General features: G+C 43.1%; 1 long non-coding RNA gene across 2 annotated transcripts in view; it reads left to right on the top strand.

Annotated features, from left to right (window-relative positions):
• Window positions 1-17,626, top strand: part of LOC138503243 (uncharacterized) — a 317,256-nt gene that overhangs the window by 206,415 nt on the left and 93,215 nt on the right. For both annotated transcript variants that reach the window (XR_011279589.1, XR_011279588.1), the window contains exons 3-4: window positions 8,936-9,152; window positions 9,367-9,497. This is a non-coding gene — a long non-coding RNA (uncharacterized lncRNA). The remainder of the gene's footprint in view (window positions 1-8,935; window positions 9,153-9,366; window positions 9,498-17,626) is intronic.

Here is a 17,626-nt window from a genome sequence, read left to right as displayed (position 1 = left end):
ACTATTCCCTGAGATACATGCCCTTTTGTGCCACTTACATTGTATTTAAATGAAAAAGTGAAATAGGTTTTGGCTCTATTAAACACAGAAGCTGAAGTGGCAATTCCGAACTGCATCCAAATTAATGATCTGGCCCCAGAGTTCTGGTTAACAGTTATGTGGGGGCAGAAACTGTTGCAAAAGCCTTTAATGTAAAGATGTCAATTGGCGAGGGGTTGCCTTTCACTGCAATGTTTTGATTGCTGACATACCTGATTATATGCTGGGGATGGATGTATTGCTGGGGAAAAGATTGACTACATATTTAGGTAAATTCGTTTTTGGCAACCGAAAGGTCCATGTGAGAGTTGTGAATCCTATTCTGGTTGGGCATGCTAAATGGACTCCATTGCATTTACCTCCTGCCGTAGAGCCAGTGTGCATGAAACAGTACAGGCTGCCGGGAGGGCGTGAAGAGATTGGCGAAACTATTGATTCACTAGTGAAAGCTGGCATAGTGAGGCCAGCAGTCAGTCTATTTAACTCCCTCTTATGGCCTTTGCGCCGGCCAGATGGTGCATGGAGGAATGTTGTTGATAAAGGTGCCACCTTTGGCTGTGGCTGTGCAAGTCATTGTTACTTTGATTGAGAAACTCACGAAAGAAGTGGGTGAATGGCATGTGGTAATTTATTTGGCTAATGCATTTTTCTCCATTGATATTGATGCTGAATCACAAGATCAATTTGCTGTAACTTGGGGGGACAGACAATTTACATTTACTAATTTGCCCAAGGGGTACTTGCACAGCCCCACTCTGTGTCATGGATCGATTGCCAGAGACTTCAATATGGTACAGTTGGATTATGTATGTAGCACACTGCATTGATGATATAATGTTAGCCAGTACTGAAGAAATCCATGTTGAGAATGCTGCTGAAAAGCTAGTCACACAACTGCAGAACCGTGGGAGGGCTATCAATCCCAAGAAAGTACAGGGGCCCGCTCAAGTGGTGAAGTTTTTAGGTGCAATCTGGTCAGGCTCAGTAAAGAAAATCCCTGAGCGTGTGGTTGAAATGGTACAACAAATTATGCAGACCCTGAATCAGAAAGAGGCACAGAGATTTATTGGGTTAATGGGATTTTGGAGAAATCACATACCTCATTTGAGCTTGATTTTGAAACCAATCTACAAAGTTACCAGGAAGAAATATAACTTTGAATGGGGCATTGACCAGCAGACTGCTTTTCAACAGGCTAAAGACGCTTTGCAGAATTACATTACGCTGGGTCCCATGAAACAAAGGAACTGGAAGCGATGTTGCTGTGTGGAGTTTGTGGCAATAGCAAGGACAAAAAAGAGTGCCACAGGGATTTTGGTCGAGAAAGCTCACAGACCCTATGACAAGATACACTCCGCTTGAGAAGCAAATTTTTGCAGTGTATTGGGCTCTAGTTGAGACTGAAAGCATCACAGACGAGCAACCAGTGACAATCTGCACACACATTCTGATCATGAGCAGGGTGCATGAAGCTGCTGTGGGCGAAAAGTGTGACAGAGCGCAAGATGCCACTCATGTCAAGTGGAAGTAGTATTTGCAGCAACGTGCAAAAGCTGGCCGTACAGAGGTTTTAGGGAGAATTCTCTGTTAAGGCTAATTTCCCAAACCTAGTGAGTCCCCCAGCTGCTTTGCTGGATTTTTGGGGTTTATTTTGTTTCTCCTGCTAAGAGTGACACTCTTTTTCTCCCACTCTTAGTCATGATTTGAGATATCCTTTGACTTTGTAATGTTTTTTATGGGCTATGGGGTCTTTTACTCCATAAGGTTTCATGTGGTTTTTGGTAAGTGTGTTACACAGCACCCTCAGTGCAGTAACACAGAGGTGTCATAGTGACCCCCAAACATAGACTTCATACCCTGGGACTGACTACTGTCTCCCAGGGCATGTAATGTCACCATTGACTTTACTAGTCTTAAATTGTGAACAGAACCAGTACAAACCACCATATTGTAGAAGTACTGGTAGGGGTAATTAGATTACCCCTGGGTCTGTTTTTTGAGGGGGCACTGTGCAGTCCCCCCTCGTCGAGTTTCTGGCTGGTGGCAGTGGTTACCACACAAAATATTCCACCAGAATATTTCCTATGGGATTTTCCCATTCATTTTAAACGCACCACTTTTTTTGGGTGCAATGTTAAAGATACCGCCGGGTTATTTATTTAATATTTATTCCCCGGTTGGATCTTTTTGCCAGGACTTGGTTTTAAAATGGCGTTTGTGTTCGCCTCTGTAACTCCAACCCAATTCGAGCCCTTTGTTCCACTTTTTGCGGGCTTCTGCACAGAAGCCTCAAAAATTGGTGCCACTCTGTCTGGGTCTACAGGATGTGTGGGAGGGGGTTTAGGCACCCTGGACTGAGTTGCCTCGGCAACTCAAGTCGCACTCTTGTGTGATTGGCCCAGTGGTGAGCCGTCCGGCTCACCACTTAGCATGTTTGAGTGACAGCTAGGACTGACGAATGGGGGTTTTCTGCATAAAAGCAGGGCTTTGGGGACTGGAACTTCAGAAGTCGCCACAGGACCAAAGAATCCGAAGAGGGAGAAGCTGAGCCGACCTGCAATGATGGCACCACTGGTGGAGCCCTGCTGAACCGTCTCACCACTTCCCAGCGACAGAGAAGATCTGCACCCCGGCAGCTGGATAGCCACGCTTCACCACTACCGCGAATAAAATGGTAGTACCTTTTAACCGGGAAACTCCGCGGCTGGTTTCTTCCCTGGCAGTGCAACGACCCCCAGCTTTCCTCCACGTCGAGATCTTCTCTTCCCCTGGATGAAGCACTGACCTGCACCCGCTGCCAGGAACATCTGCCCCTGCTGGAGCTTTCTCACCATGTCAGGTACTGTGTCCCGCCTGGTCTCCATTGCAACAGACTGTTCAAGGTGTCCCGTAAATCCTTGACTTTCTATCCTGGGGTGACTTGGGACCTGCTAACTAACTTTTCCTGACTGGATCCAACCCTGTTTGAACTATCTGCAAAGACTCTTTAAAGTACTATTCAACTGTGTGATCTTGGACACATTCACCTTGCCCTCTCCAAGAGTGGGCTTGGCCTAGGACTTTCTCTGACTTGTTCTGGTTCTCTGAAAGTGTTGGTATTGTGTATTTTCCTAATTCTGCCTTTTTCCCTCCATTTTTATTGGAGTGCCATCTTAGGTTAAGCACTCACCTCTGTCTGCAAATAAGTGGTGTTTTAACTAAGACTTGTTTAATAAGTAATCAGGGATGTATATATATTAATAGTGACTGTGTTTGAACTTGCTTGCCATATTAGTGTTAGTGTATTTTACAAAGTGTGTTTTTAAATAAATAATGATATACTTTTATACCCAGGCTCTGGTCAGTGTTTGCTTGTGCCACTGTATTTTGGTACCTATCTTGTATACTCTATATACTGTCTAACTCTTCTTGAGAGAAGTCTGGCTGCTCAGCCACAGCTACCAGGTAAATCTGGGTGGTACAGACTGCTACCAATTGGGTTTAATGCCAACACCTGTAGTCCTAAGACTTTTGCAGTGGTCCCTAAGAGAACTGCACAGGTTTCTGCCTAACACTAAGCTGCAGGAACAAATGCTGGAGGCAGTGGATCTGGAAGAAATGCCTGCACTGAGTGCCCCTGTTACCTTGCCAGGATCTCCCTTAAAAGTCACACCGGCCTATGATACATTGACGGAAGAAGCACAAAATTCTGCCTGGTTTACAGATGTCACTACAAAGTATGATAAAGGACAAAGACGCTGTCAAGCTGTTGCATTCCAACCCCATCGAGAAACACTGCTAATGAGAGAAGGGGTGGGGGGTTCAAGCCATTATGCTGAATTGCAAGCGGTGGCCTCCGTGATTGAACAGATGATAGATACAGAGACTGCATACATATATATGGACAGTTGGGCTACATATCAAGGCCTGACTCATTGGAGAAGAGATGGCTGGCAGATTTAATAGCACTCTGATATGGGGAGGGCCAGAGATCTGGGAAGAGATGTGGCGCAAAGGTGAAAAAAGCAAAATCTACATTGGGCAAATCAGTGCACACATGCCTCCTGACACTTCATTGGCTGCACTATTGAACAATGAGGCTGACCAAATGGCAAAGATTCGCCCAGTGACAACGCCGTAAGAAAAAGAAGTGCTGCAACCAGTGGCAGACTGGGCACATCAAACATCGGGCCATTTAGGGCAACAGGGAACCTATGAATGGGCTAAGAGCAGACACCTGCCCATCACAATGGACAATGCCAAGCAAGCTGCATCCCAGTGCCCCGTATGCTGTGAAGTAAAGCGCTATCCACTGGAAATAAAGTCTCAAGGCGCTCTGAAGAGATATGAAAAAGCAGCCAGCATTTGGCAGGTTGACTATATTGGACCTTTGCCACCAGAAAACAGAAAGCATTATGTGTTGACAATGATAGACACATATTCTGGATTGCTGTTGGCCCATCCAGTCGCCCATGCAGATCAACGGGCTACCCTACAAGGAATGGAATATCTCATAAAACACTATGGCGTCCCAGATGAAATCCAATCAGGCCAAGTTAGCCACTTTGCAGGACACAATGCGTAAAACTGGGTTTTGGAACAAGGCATAAAATGGACGCTGCACACAAGTCAGTAGCCAGAAGCTTCTGGCCTTATTGAACAAATGATTGGCTTATGGAATCAACAAATAAATAAGCTACCTCAGACTCACACTCTCAACGGATGGTCCAAGCTTCTAACACAAGCTTTGTTTAAACTGAATATTTGTTTTTGGGAAACCAACTGCCAAGTGAAAAGGTAGGAGCAACCAAGAATCTTAGTGTTTGGAAAACTGAAAAAGAAGCAAAGCTGTCTGTACAAGCTACAGCAGGCAGTATTGGACTTGATCTGTCTACCTATGAAGATGATGCAATCCCAGCTGGGCAAACCAAAGCAATATCACTGGCATTGGTATCAAGCTGCCAGCTGGCCCCAACGGGCGCATTGCTGCATGATCCAGTCTGGCAAAGAAAGGCATTGACATTTTGGGAGGTGTGATTGACCCTCATTACCGGGAAACTGTTTCTGTGCTTTTGCCCAACACTGGCTCATCTAAGTTACCGTTTTTTTTTTTAAAATATATTTTTATTTTATATATAAACCACACGACATTACAACTTGAACATAAATAAACACATTTGACAACAAACAGCACTGCAATCCCCATCCCTCCCCCCTATGAGCCTGTATGGTGTTCGCCATTGGTATCCGCTGTGAACGGGGGGGCGTCATCGCTCTCACATTCAATTGGAGCCGACCCCGTTCCAAACAGTTCAGCTATCAACAATTTCCATGCCGCGAGAGAGCACATTTCCTCCTCCTCCCCTGCAATACTGGTATCCCGCCACACAGCCGTCTCGGCCTCCGCCCATTTTTGGAGATCCCTCCACCAGACCTCCGTTCGTGGCTTATGACACTCCTTCCATCCCATGGCAATCCTACGTTTAGCAAGCACATAAGCCAAATCTTTCAATTTCTCGACATGTCTAAGTTTACGCGCTCTGGGATATCCCCCCAGTAAGCAGGCCCAGGCTGAATCCACTTTGAGCGTGACACCCTTTCCTGCCAGCTTCTGCGCCACTTCACCCCAATAGCCTGCAATTACTGGGCACGCCCAGAACATGTGTATCATGTCTGCATTCTCCTCGTCACACTTGGGGCAAGCCTGGCGTCCAACATCCCGAAATTTGGATATTCTCAAGGGGGTCAGGTATGCCCTGTGCGTTATATAAAGCTGTATTTGCTTAAACCTGGCGTTTCTCGATACTTTTTTATGATACCCGAGGGCTCGCTCCCACAACCCATCTGCCATCGGGGCCCCCATCTCCGTTTCCCATTCCAGTCTCAAGTGCCCTAAATCGCTGCCAACCTTCGTCATCAACATCTCGTACAACCTAGAGACCTCATGCCCGCCCTCCGATGTGTCATATAGTATCTCCACCGTGGCATCCGGTTCATCGGCCAGGGTAGTTTCGGGCCACCTATTCCAGATCTCCTGCACTATCCTGTGATATGTCATATATTGACCCCTGTGCAATCCCGACCCTGCCTCTAATTCTTCGAACTCCAAGATGGTCCCATCCTGCCAAATATCTCCCATGGTGACCAACCCCACTGACTCCCAGTATATCCGGATGGTTGCTCTGAGCTGCCCATCTCCCTTAACCAGTGCGACCAATGGGAACTGCAACACACACGGCAAAGGGTTACCCATCATCCGGCAGGCCCGTTTCCACATGTTTCGTCCCAAAGCTAGCATTCTAGACCGCTCCCTCATGCATGCATTAGCCACCCAGATCACCTCTCGCAGATAAAAAGGGGAGCAATCCCTCCCAAACAGCCTGTGTTCAGGGGTCTCGTCATCAGAGAGCCACCTGGACACATATTGTAGCTGCGCTGCCACATAATATGCCTCAAAATTCGGCAGTTTGACTCCGCCCTTCTCGTAGAAGTTCTGCAGCTTCCACAGTGCGAGACTGTTGCGCGTGCCGTGCCACAGGAATTCTCTGCAGACGCTATGTAGCCTCACAAAAAACTTCTTAGGAATCATGTAGGGGATGTTGTTAAAATAATGCAGAAGCCTGGGCAGTACTACCATTTTAAGCATAGCTCCCCGGCCCATCATCGCTAGTGGCAATCTTTCCCAGAACCTCATACATTTCTCGATCTTCCCCACAGCAAGTTCAGTGTTATGCTTGTGCTCTTCCACAGTCGTGTGATACACGTCAATTACCAAGTATCTAAAGCATCTCGTCGCCCACGGGATCTGCAGCACTGGCAACCTCTCTACCGGAGTCCCCACATAGCCTCCTAGTGGAAATAGAGTGGATTTCTGGGGGTTTACCGCTATACCGGACAACCAGGCATACCTCTCCATCACCTCTAAGACATACTGCAAATTTTCTTCTGGGTATCTTAGGTATAGCAGCATATCATCTGCATACAGGGATATAAGGTGACACTCTCCTCTCACATCAATGCCGACCGGGTCATATTGCTGCCGGAGGTAAATCGCTAAGGGTTCTAGGGCCAGGATGTACAACATTGGGGACCAGGGACACCCCTGCGTAGTGCCTCTGCCCAACTGCCATCTCTCTGACACCACTGCACCCGTACGGACCCTGGCTAGTGGTGCACTGTATAACATCTCGGCCCACCTAACATAACCTGGTTCCATCCCGTACCATCTCAGAGCCGCCAGCAGCCAAGGCCACCGAACAGAGTCGAACGCCTTAACCGCGTCCAATGCCACTATTGCCATTTCGCCGTCATCACTACAACCCCACGCGAGCACCCTGTGGAGGCGCCTGTGGTTGTGAGTAATGTTCCTATTAGGGACATAGCCCGTCTGGTCAGGGTGGATCAACTTGCCGATCACTCTACGCATTCTAGTAGCCAGGACAGCTGTCAGGATCTTGCTATCTTGGTCATCTAAGTTACCGTTGACCAAATATGACCGCATTGCACAATTAATTTGTGAGCAGGCAGTTGTTCCCCAGGTGCTTGAAGGTAAACAAGCCCAAGACACCACACAGAGAGGTGAAGGTGGTTTTGGTAGCATTGGAAAAAGGTGTGGGTTCATCATCCAAACTAAAAACCTGAAGCTGGGGAAGTATTGAGTCAAGGGGTGGGAAGTACTTATGTTGTGCTATTGCAACATTCTGACATTCCTGTTTATATCCCTGCTACTAGGCTCACACCACAAACGTAACGCTACGTGATGGGGATAGGTGTAATCTTCCTGTGGGTGCACCTGGCCTGCCAAGCAGATGCTTTCTCTGTAAAGAATGGGTTGATGCAAGACGCTACATGGACTTTGAGAATCGCATGTACTACACCCGATGCTCCAGTCCTGCATGATGAAAACAATCGCACTGCAACCTGTGAGAAAAGTACCAAAAATGAATATCCATATGGAATGCTAAAGTACTGACTTGGCATATTGTCAGACACCTTTTGCCACTGATACATATTTCTGGCGTTTATGAGATTTTGGCCACAAATGTTTCTGTGAATGGTCCAACAATTTGTTTGATGTTTGATGTTTCATGTTTTTTTTGTCCAAAGGTTTGTGGCAAATGTGACTGCAAAGCTTTTGTGGACTATAACTTGACAAAATGTGATCACTATGATTGTGCAAAGAGGCATCCACGACCGGGTGGTAGTATGATATTTGTAGCCAAAACTAATATTGTGTGTGGCAGACATGCCACCTGATGAATGGTGTTCCTTAAGTCACTGAAAACTGAAACAGTATGTATGCTAGATTTGCCAGTAGTGAGACATTTGAATTGTAGGAATGTTATGCATGCTTGTATCATCAGCAAAGTTCAATTAGAAATAGATTTATCAAGAGGTAATGTTTCACTGTTTCAACCAAGCTGCTACAAATGGAGTCAATTTTTGTCACCAATTGCTAAATTGCACATAGTTAGGGGGCTAGACTCTTTGATCCCGGGGCAGCCGGAGTGGGATCGGGAGCTTTAAATGCTTTTGACATAGAAATGTTGTGCAACAAATTATCCACTATGGGTTCAGATGCTAGTGCTTCGATAAAACTGCTGGCGCTGTGGGGCCCATTGATAAATCCTGCCTTGAGAAATGCTGCCAAGAGTATAGCAACAACTGGAGATGGCAGAACTTTATCTATGAAGACTTCTTCATCATGTGTGACAAGTGTAAGGTGTTGAGGTTGAGAGGAGACTTGCATTACCGTTTGAGTTGCTGCCTCGTAATTCAACTTGACCTTTATTGACATTTATGGACTCCTGTATGGACAAGAGGAAAAACTAGCTTCAGGAAGTGGCGAAACGCTGAAAAGAGGACTTCATTGACCAAAATTCATTGCAACTGTATTCCCCTCCCTCTTATCTCACAGAAAGCCTTATCACTCCCTGTGCATGCACATCGGCGCGCGCATCAAGTGTGACAAGTGTAAGGTGTTGAGGTTGAGAGGAGACTTGCATCGTCGTTGGAGTTGCTTCCTCGTAATTCAACTTGACCTTTATTGGCATTTATGGACTCGTGTATGGACAAGAGGAAGAACTAGCTTGAGGAAGTGGCGAAACGCCGTAAAGAGGACTTCATTGACCAAAGTAATTATTTTGTACTTTCACCATTTACTCGAGTACTTTTACAAGTACCTTTCCAGCCGTGAGCTGTGGGTTGTGGGCTGGATCCTTGCAGTGGGCTGGGCTGAGCTGTGGGCTGGCTAACTGAATGGGCGTGCTCATACTTCCCTTGATGCTCGCAAATCACATTAGCAAAATGTAATGTAACATTAGTGTCTTTTTTCCCTTTTTCCTTTAGATTCACTGCGACTGTATGCCCCTCCCTCTTATCTCCTAGAAAGCCTTATCATCCCCTGTGCATGTGCATCAGCGCGCGCATCAAGTGTGACAAGTGTAAGGTGTTGAGCTGTTTGGGTGTGCGGGCGTGCGGTGAGTAAGGCCTTAAGTACCTAACATTGTAAAATTAATCAGTGTTTAAATACCAGCTACATTACATTTTGATGTTTGTATCTGTGTTCTTGGGACCTTGCTCTGCCACGCGAAAACTGCCCGGCTACTGTTATCCGTTGTGCCTGCTATCTATAACATATAGTGAGTTATACGCTGTATAACTGTGTGTAAAGACCTAGGCTTTTGTTGCTGGCTGCCCTTCCCAGCGCCTTGTTTGTCAGCTAGTAAGGGGTTGATTATCACTCTGTAGTCGATGCATTTGTAGACTATTCCTAAATGACTGTTTTGGTTGATACCTATCTGATAAAGTTTTCAACGATCTTAAGTTATTTTGAATCATGGACATATAGACAGTTTAATTTATTTATAAATTGGTGAAAATAAAGAGAGGGAAAAAAAAAATATATATATATATATATATCCCCGTTCTCCACTCCTGGAGTTGTGTGCCAAAATTCGAATAAGTGTTAGTGTTCTCCCAAAACTGGCTGCAACATCTTGCGATTAAAATTTCTTCTTTATTAGTTACAAAAATGAAAATTCCATGTGGAAACCTCCAGCCCTCCCCCAGCAACAAAGGGAAAAACCCCGGCGATGACGTGTTTCGCTACGGCTTGTAGCTTGATCACATAAATTCTACTCGATTAGACACAGCTTTTGAATCTTTTCCCACTAAGAAGCTGTTAAAACCAATATATATATATATATATATATATGGATTACTATCTGAGTTTTCTGTTTCTTTATCTATACTATCGAAAAATGATGAGACTTACTGCTGGCATGCCTTCATGCCACCCTTACCGCATGCCTGTAACTTTAAGACGGGGCCTACACATCGCTGGTGCCATGGAATTTTCATCCCGTCTGCCGGCGCCGGGTATGCCTTGCATGTGGAATCAACGGTTTCCTAATACTCTCTCTTCGGTTACCTCTAATGAAGTCTTGCAAGCTCATTTTCTCTCTGATTTTACTATGCACCAGTATGCCTCTAGTGTTATGCCAGGTCTGCCAGACTCTGGAGTCCGTTCCCCGGATGTTGCGCCTTTACATACTTTTGAAACTGAGCCTGGGCTTCCTCAAACGATGATTCCATCGACTTTTGAACCTCTATATTCTCAGGTTTTGTCTGGCAGCGGCCGGCGAGCACTCAGGGGCTTGTGTCTGCTGTGCCCGTATCTCAACAACAAAGAGATCCTCTAAATTCTAATTTTCCGTTAGCTCACTCGACTCAAAAGTCGGGCACTCCATCAGTTCTTATGGTTGAGGATTCCTGTCTGCCTCTTAATGACCCCAGCCTCTCTATTTCACCGGGGCTGTACCCTACTGATGGCCCCAACGATATAATATCTCCTACCGCTTCAAATGGCTCTTCTATATCCTCATGTGCCAAACCTGTGACCCGCCCTTTTGGCTTTCCTGAAGTTAAAAATATTGCGCTGGATTCAGCGCTTACTGCAATTAATACTTCTATTTTCACACTCACAAAACTATTTGAAATAATTGAAACTAGAGTCTCTGCCCAGGGAAAAGCAACCGCTTTATTGGCGAATAAAATGGATTGGCTAGCACAGAATCTTCCGCATATGTTGGACAATGTAAATCATTGCGCATGTCACGCTGTCGCATTAAACATGTCCCCAGTGGCCTCTCCTCAGGCTGAGCAAATTATTATGATCTCACCAGCTACAACGGCTAAAGTGTCGAATGTACTTGAGGTTAATGTCCTTGAACATTTTGAGGTGTCATCTAATAATCCCCCTACCAAAGACATCTCCCCTGATTTATCTGGCCCTGAGATCCAATTATACAATGTCTTCTGTCGCCCCTCTCAAAGAAATTGGAGAAGAAGAAAAAGAAACAGGAAAAGAACTTCCGACAGAGGATTGGATTATAATTCCTCCTCTGAGCACGTAAAAAGGAAAAAAACAAAACATCTCCCGATCCCTAAAAAAAAAAATAATAATAAATCAAAAACTAAAGCAGTTGTAGCTAATCTCTCTGATTTAAATTCTCCTCTTGATTCGAGCCAAAATTGTGTTTCAGATAAGAATTTGCTTCCTACTAGCCATGAGGAGTTTTGCTTGTCTTCAAAACCACCTCAGTAGGAAGAGAGGTCACTGGATAAGACTGGATAAGGAGAGCCGTTTTCCGGCAAAGGTAAATCTTGCAATTGTTGTGCCAGACCCAGTAGATGCTTCTGTTTCTAAAGATGAGCTGATGAACCTATCAGTTTATTCTCACAATAATTCAAATTTGCAAGAAGCTATTCACCAAAGTTTACATGAAAACAATGGTAACCTCCAACCTTCAAGTCCTAAATTCTGTGTCAACTTGGATTCTGATGGGTTGGCCTTCAGAGCCCTTGAACAAAAATGAAATTACCTAATCACTAGATTACCGTTCATAAAATCCCCTGTTTCTAAGTCTGTTGGTAGCAGTTCGACTGAGCCTTCGCAGCCTACTACTGCCTTGTTTGCCTCGAGTGCGCCCATGTCTGAACCCCCTGCTTGTCCAGACAAGGGCGCACCTTCGGTCTGGAAAATTTGCAGGATGAAGTAATAAGAATTACTATGATAGACAGAGTCTACTCTGACCCATTCCTATGTTGATCTACCCTTTTGTCAGTTTTCCTTCTTATTCCAGCTTTACAACACATTAACTCTAAAGAAATATGCAGGATATCCTATCCTAAGCCTGCTTATGAAGACATTGTCGACATAACTATACCATCGGTAATAATTAAGAACTATGTATGGCAGCAGAGACATCTTCTTTTAGAGAAAGGTTTAGCTTTAGACATTATCGAACCTCAATTTATTCCTCGTACTATAAATCCACAGATGGTGATGGCGGACGGCAATATCCCCTCTGACTCTGGTAGGGGTGAGTCACAAAAAAAATTGCACTTGTAATTCTGCTCCGCCCATACCTTCTCAATTGGTCCCCTCAAAATTGGCTTGGCTAACCAAGAGCGTGGTGGGTGTTGCTACCAATCACTAGCTCACTGCCCCTGTATTATCTCGTAAATGCTCTATGGTGTCTTGGAATACTCATGGATTTTCCCACTTACTGTCATCCAAATCAAAGCTACTTAATAAGTATGATTTAGTACTGTTACAAGAAACCTGGATGCTACAGACCCCAGTTTGGCCTGAACATTTGGTTCCCCTTGTTCCAGCCTCAAAGGCAGCCAGAGGTAGACCGGCGGCGGGCCTTCTAATGGCAGTCCGTATATATTCCCAGTTATCCATGGACCAATTGGTGTCTCCTGATCATGGGATTCAACCAGTCATCATTCGTACCTTAAATAGAAATCATCCTTTTTTCCCAATGGTGACGGTTCTGAATACATATTGGAATCCGTTGTCACTGATGGAACCATTGTTTATAAGTAAAATTGAGTCCCTTTTGGACCAAACACTGGTAGATCTCAACAATGCATTTACCATTATTGCTGGGGACTTCAATATGTATTTGTTAAATACTGCTCTCAAATCAGGTACTAGAGCTGACAAGTGGTTTCTTCTAATGAAAATGAGACAATTTACATATTTGAATGGCTCATACACAAAAGATATTCCACCCCATCCAACCTAATCTAGAGCCAACTCTCAATCAGTCTTAGACTACGTGTACATTTCAAAACATGCTAATAACCTTGTTTCTGCGTTTGAAGTTATTCCTACTCAAGTTAGTGATCACAAGTTGCTTGAGGTATTATAGTTTCCCCATTTGGTCGATCCGGTTTCAAACTTTATTGGTGACTTCGAAACAAACAATGCTCAAAATCGAATTAGATGGAATATGAACAAAATCTCTTGCTTACAACAAAACGTTGAACATCTGGCTGGAGATAAACTAATGAAATCTCATACAATTTACAATGACTGCATTCAGATCATTGCTCAGTCATGTAAAGGTATAAAACCAACTTGTATTCATAAATATGAATGGAATCCAACCATCTTTGATCTAAAAAAAGATTTACGTATGGCCCTCCGAAAGCTGCCTAAAAATGCAAGCAGTATACAAAAAATATCCCTGAAAACGGGTTATCAAAATAAAATTAAACAGATTGTTCATATTGTGAAACAGAGAGAATGCTGAAACAATGCTTAAAGCCTTGCTTCTAAAATCTGTCTCTGAGATCTGGAGGATTATTAACTCTGTCTCTCGGAATGTTTATAAATCTACACAACTAAATGGTATTGTTTAAACAAGATACAAATCCCTTATCTATTGACTGTGAGCTTTCTGAACTTGCTCAATTCAAGTTCGATTCCATCGATATCTTATTAATAATCAAAAAGCTCAGTTTGTCAAGGGCTCCGGGGCCAGACATGCTCACAAATTACATTTTTAAAGCGCATCCGGAGGCCTGGGCGGAGGTTTTAAATCACATTTTTCAAATTATAATTAAGACCAAGAAAATCCCACCCTCCTAAACAGGGTGACAGAACAAATCCTTGTAATTACTGCCCCATCGATTTTAGCTGCTCCTGGCAAAATCCTAGCAAGACTTTTAATCATTGATTTTACTAAATGGCTTATTAAGGAAAGGAAAATCTATTGGACCCTTACCAATCGGGATTTGTCTCGGGCATCGGTACAGCATTAAATGTGATACTAATTTTAGCAATTAAAGCGCAAGCAATTAAATCCAGACAACCGGTTTATGTTGCGTTTGTGGATTTTAAACAAGCTTTTGACTCAGTACAGTGAAATATTTTATGGAGTAAACTTTTATCTGCCAATTGTCTGTCGTATATTATATTTTTAATTCATCAATTCTATTGTAATACTTTGATTAAAATTAAACTTTCAACTGAAGGTTTTTTTATCAGAATCTATTGAGAAAAACGTAGGTCTGAAACAAGGGTGCCCGTTTGCTGCGATTTTATTTAACTTTTATATTAGTGACTTTTATAATGCTCTTAAGAATATCCAGACCTTCTCTTCTAAAATGGGCTCCTATCACATTCAGTACTTACTCTACGCAGATGATTTGGTTCTTTTTGACATTACTCTAATAGGGCTACAAAGAAAGTTAACAGCACTGTCTACATTTGCTGAACAAAATAATCTAGAGATAAATGCTAAAAACTCAAATGTCTTAATATTTTATCATGTGAACAAAAGATCCAAAAATAAATGTACTTGGTTCCTTGCTAATCACCCACTGGTATATGTAGGTTCGGATAAATACCTTGGAGTGAATGTCAACGTTTGAGAAACCATACAAAGAGGAACTGTCTCTCAGAATTCAAATGGTTGCAATCCAAGCTACGGCACTACAGAGAAAGTATGGAAAATTCTCCTTGCTCCCTGCTCGAACATAATTTTTACAAAAAGCCGTCCCCATTATCACCTATGGTGCCCAGACTAAATTATTGGATAAAGCTATCCATGGGGTTTATTAGAAGGAAACTACTGGAAAATGATTTTACCTGTTCCTGTAAGTACGCCAATTGCTCATATCCGCTACGAAATGGGATTGATATCCTTAGAGGCAGCCGTGCAGTGGGCAATGTTAGCCCTTTATAGGAAAATTCAGTTATCCTCTGACCTTTCCAAAAATCTGTTCCCAGTTTTAAAAAATCTGTTGAAAAACACTGTTAATACTCCTTTGACAAAATGGGAACTGCACTGCGAGGCACTTCTAACAGCGGCTGATATTAAACTAGAGTTTTTAATTAAATTTCCAGACAAAGCAAAACTAAAACTTTATAGGATTGACTGGATTACTACTGGAAAAAGATGCTTAAATTATAAGGCATATAAGGCCGGTTCTTTTGTATGTAAAGCACTGAACATGATTCCTTTGTATATTCGAAAATTTCCTGACAGATTTTACGCAGATACATTCCTACGTTTTCATTTTAATCTTTTAGCAAATAAATCCCAAAAGACACTTTACGCTAATGATCAGGTTTTGTCAACTGAATGGAGATACTGTAAACTAGATAACCAACCTGAGACTATTGCCCATTTAATTTCGGAATGTATTGGTTTGGTTGACCTGAGAAAGGACTATTTTTTTAATATTTTAAGGAAAGACCTGTGCTAACGAAAGAACAGCTGTGGCATGAGATCTTTAATGCTTCTTCGGTCTCATTGGTAATTTCAACTGTAAATTTTAGTTTAAAACTGAATTTATGGCAATTAGTGAGGTTTGGTGGTATACAACTGAATTTTAATTTAATTGATGTTTTATATTTCACTCTTTATGTATTATTTAGTGTTCTTACACTACTAATGTGTTTTATAAATCTTATTATGCTGCTGAGGAATTGTTTTTGATGCTGAAATGGTTGTGTTAATGTAAGATAATATTGAAAAAGTTGATTTATCAACTTAACAATGTTTCAATAAAAAAAAAAAACTTCTTTTCAGCCATATGGCAAGTAAATAAAACCACCAAAGACACCAGATGCATTTTATGGCAAACCTTATTAAATCAACAAGTGTTGGCCTTTCTTTTGTTCTGAGTGGGAAGACTGTCCTCAACCCACTGGCACACAGAATTGCATTTACATGCAGACATGTGATTTAAACCGCTTGCTTTTGATTGCATGAACAATACCTGTCACACTTTAATGCAAGTTAGTAGGGCTGCTTATGCTTTAGAAATATGGTGCCTTTTCATAATTTTGCCTATGAAAATAAATGGTTCCTGGTGGATTCCACAAATACAAGGGGAGTGGTTGGATAGTCACAATTACATAACCCATAATCACACATGTGTCCCCTGGGTCCAGGGGTGGGTGTGCCCTCAAACTGGAAGGATACCGGGCCCATGCATGCATCCCATAGCGGGGGGTGCACCTGGATGCAGTACCATATTAACGGAACTTACATTTTCCAAATTGATCAGCATAAAGCATGCATAGTTACTAACCATACATTGCTTATTAACAATTATAGATTGCAGGGAAACACTCAAGTATTTTGTGTAGATCAGGTTGTGACTATCTTGAATATCGCTACTCACACTTTATTCTCACTGACCCAGTGGTCTCATACCACCTTGGATGCAGAGCTCACGAATATGCTTAACTGGATCCTACCTTATGGAATTATTACTTCAAGGCTTCAGGCAATAAGACAATTTGCTCAAGCTGCTTGGAAAGCTTTTCAAACTTAAGCTACCTCAGTTATTTCTGCAGAGTGTAAAATGACAATAGATAAAAATAAGCTAATTAAGACAGCTGACCATTTGCAATCAGTCACTGCTCATCATTGGTGGGACATAGTTACTGGGTGGTATCCCACTTCTACAAAGCTACTAAACATAATGCTGCATCCTTTACTATGGCTGACTATAGCCCTGATATTAATTGCTATAATTTCCATTGGGTTTTTGTGCAGAATGACATACCTTTACAATAAAATGACAAAGATGAAGAAACATTTGACAGGCCTGCAACATACCATATATGCTTCTAAGTCATGGAATTAAGCCGGCATTTTGCCCACACTTCGAAAAAGGGGTGGACTGTAGTGTAAAGCATCATGGTGCTGGCGTAGGTGCTTTGACCCACTGAGCTAACTGCATTGCATATTAGGCCTAAGGCTTGCTGCACTGCCAGTTAAGACACATACACGGCTTATTCGAAGATTGTAACAAGATGCTGATAAGCAGAGCTTCTTAGATGGCTTAGTAATGTAGTAGCAGCGACTAGATGGCAAGCCAAGTGAGCTATGTTAACATGAGCCCTCCTGTGCTTACAAGGGGTAAACTGCAAAAGCCTTTCAGCTTGTTTCTTCTTCACAAGAAGCTCCACAGTGAGCAGACACTAAATCAGACCCACTTTCCACAGGCACAGCCTCACCTCGTAGGTGCTGATAAAGCCGCATTCCAGAGAAAACTTCCCAGAGACAAGATGGGAGGGGGAAGAGTGCAGAAATTGAGGTTTCCATCAGACATGTTTTGCGCAGGGCTGTGATCCTTCTAGGAAGCCAAACACATCACACTGATTGACAGAGAGGCCCTAATAAGAAGGCATATTTGCATTCATGATTAGGACTCATCCTGGGCTGTTTGAGACGTGCACGCAAAGCAGCGCCCGGAAACCAGCCATCACTTCAGGGCAGAGGTTCTTAGC

Source organism: Ambystoma mexicanum, chromosome 11 (genome assembly GCF_040938575.1).
Source record: "Ambystoma mexicanum isolate Mex_15411 chromosome 11, UKY_AmexF1_1, whole genome shotgun sequence".
Classification (NCBI taxonomy): Eukaryota; Metazoa; Chordata; class Amphibia; order Caudata; family Ambystomatidae; genus Ambystoma; species Ambystoma mexicanum.
Note: the sequence above shows the minus strand (reverse complement) of the source record. Positions and strands in the feature narration are given on the sequence as shown.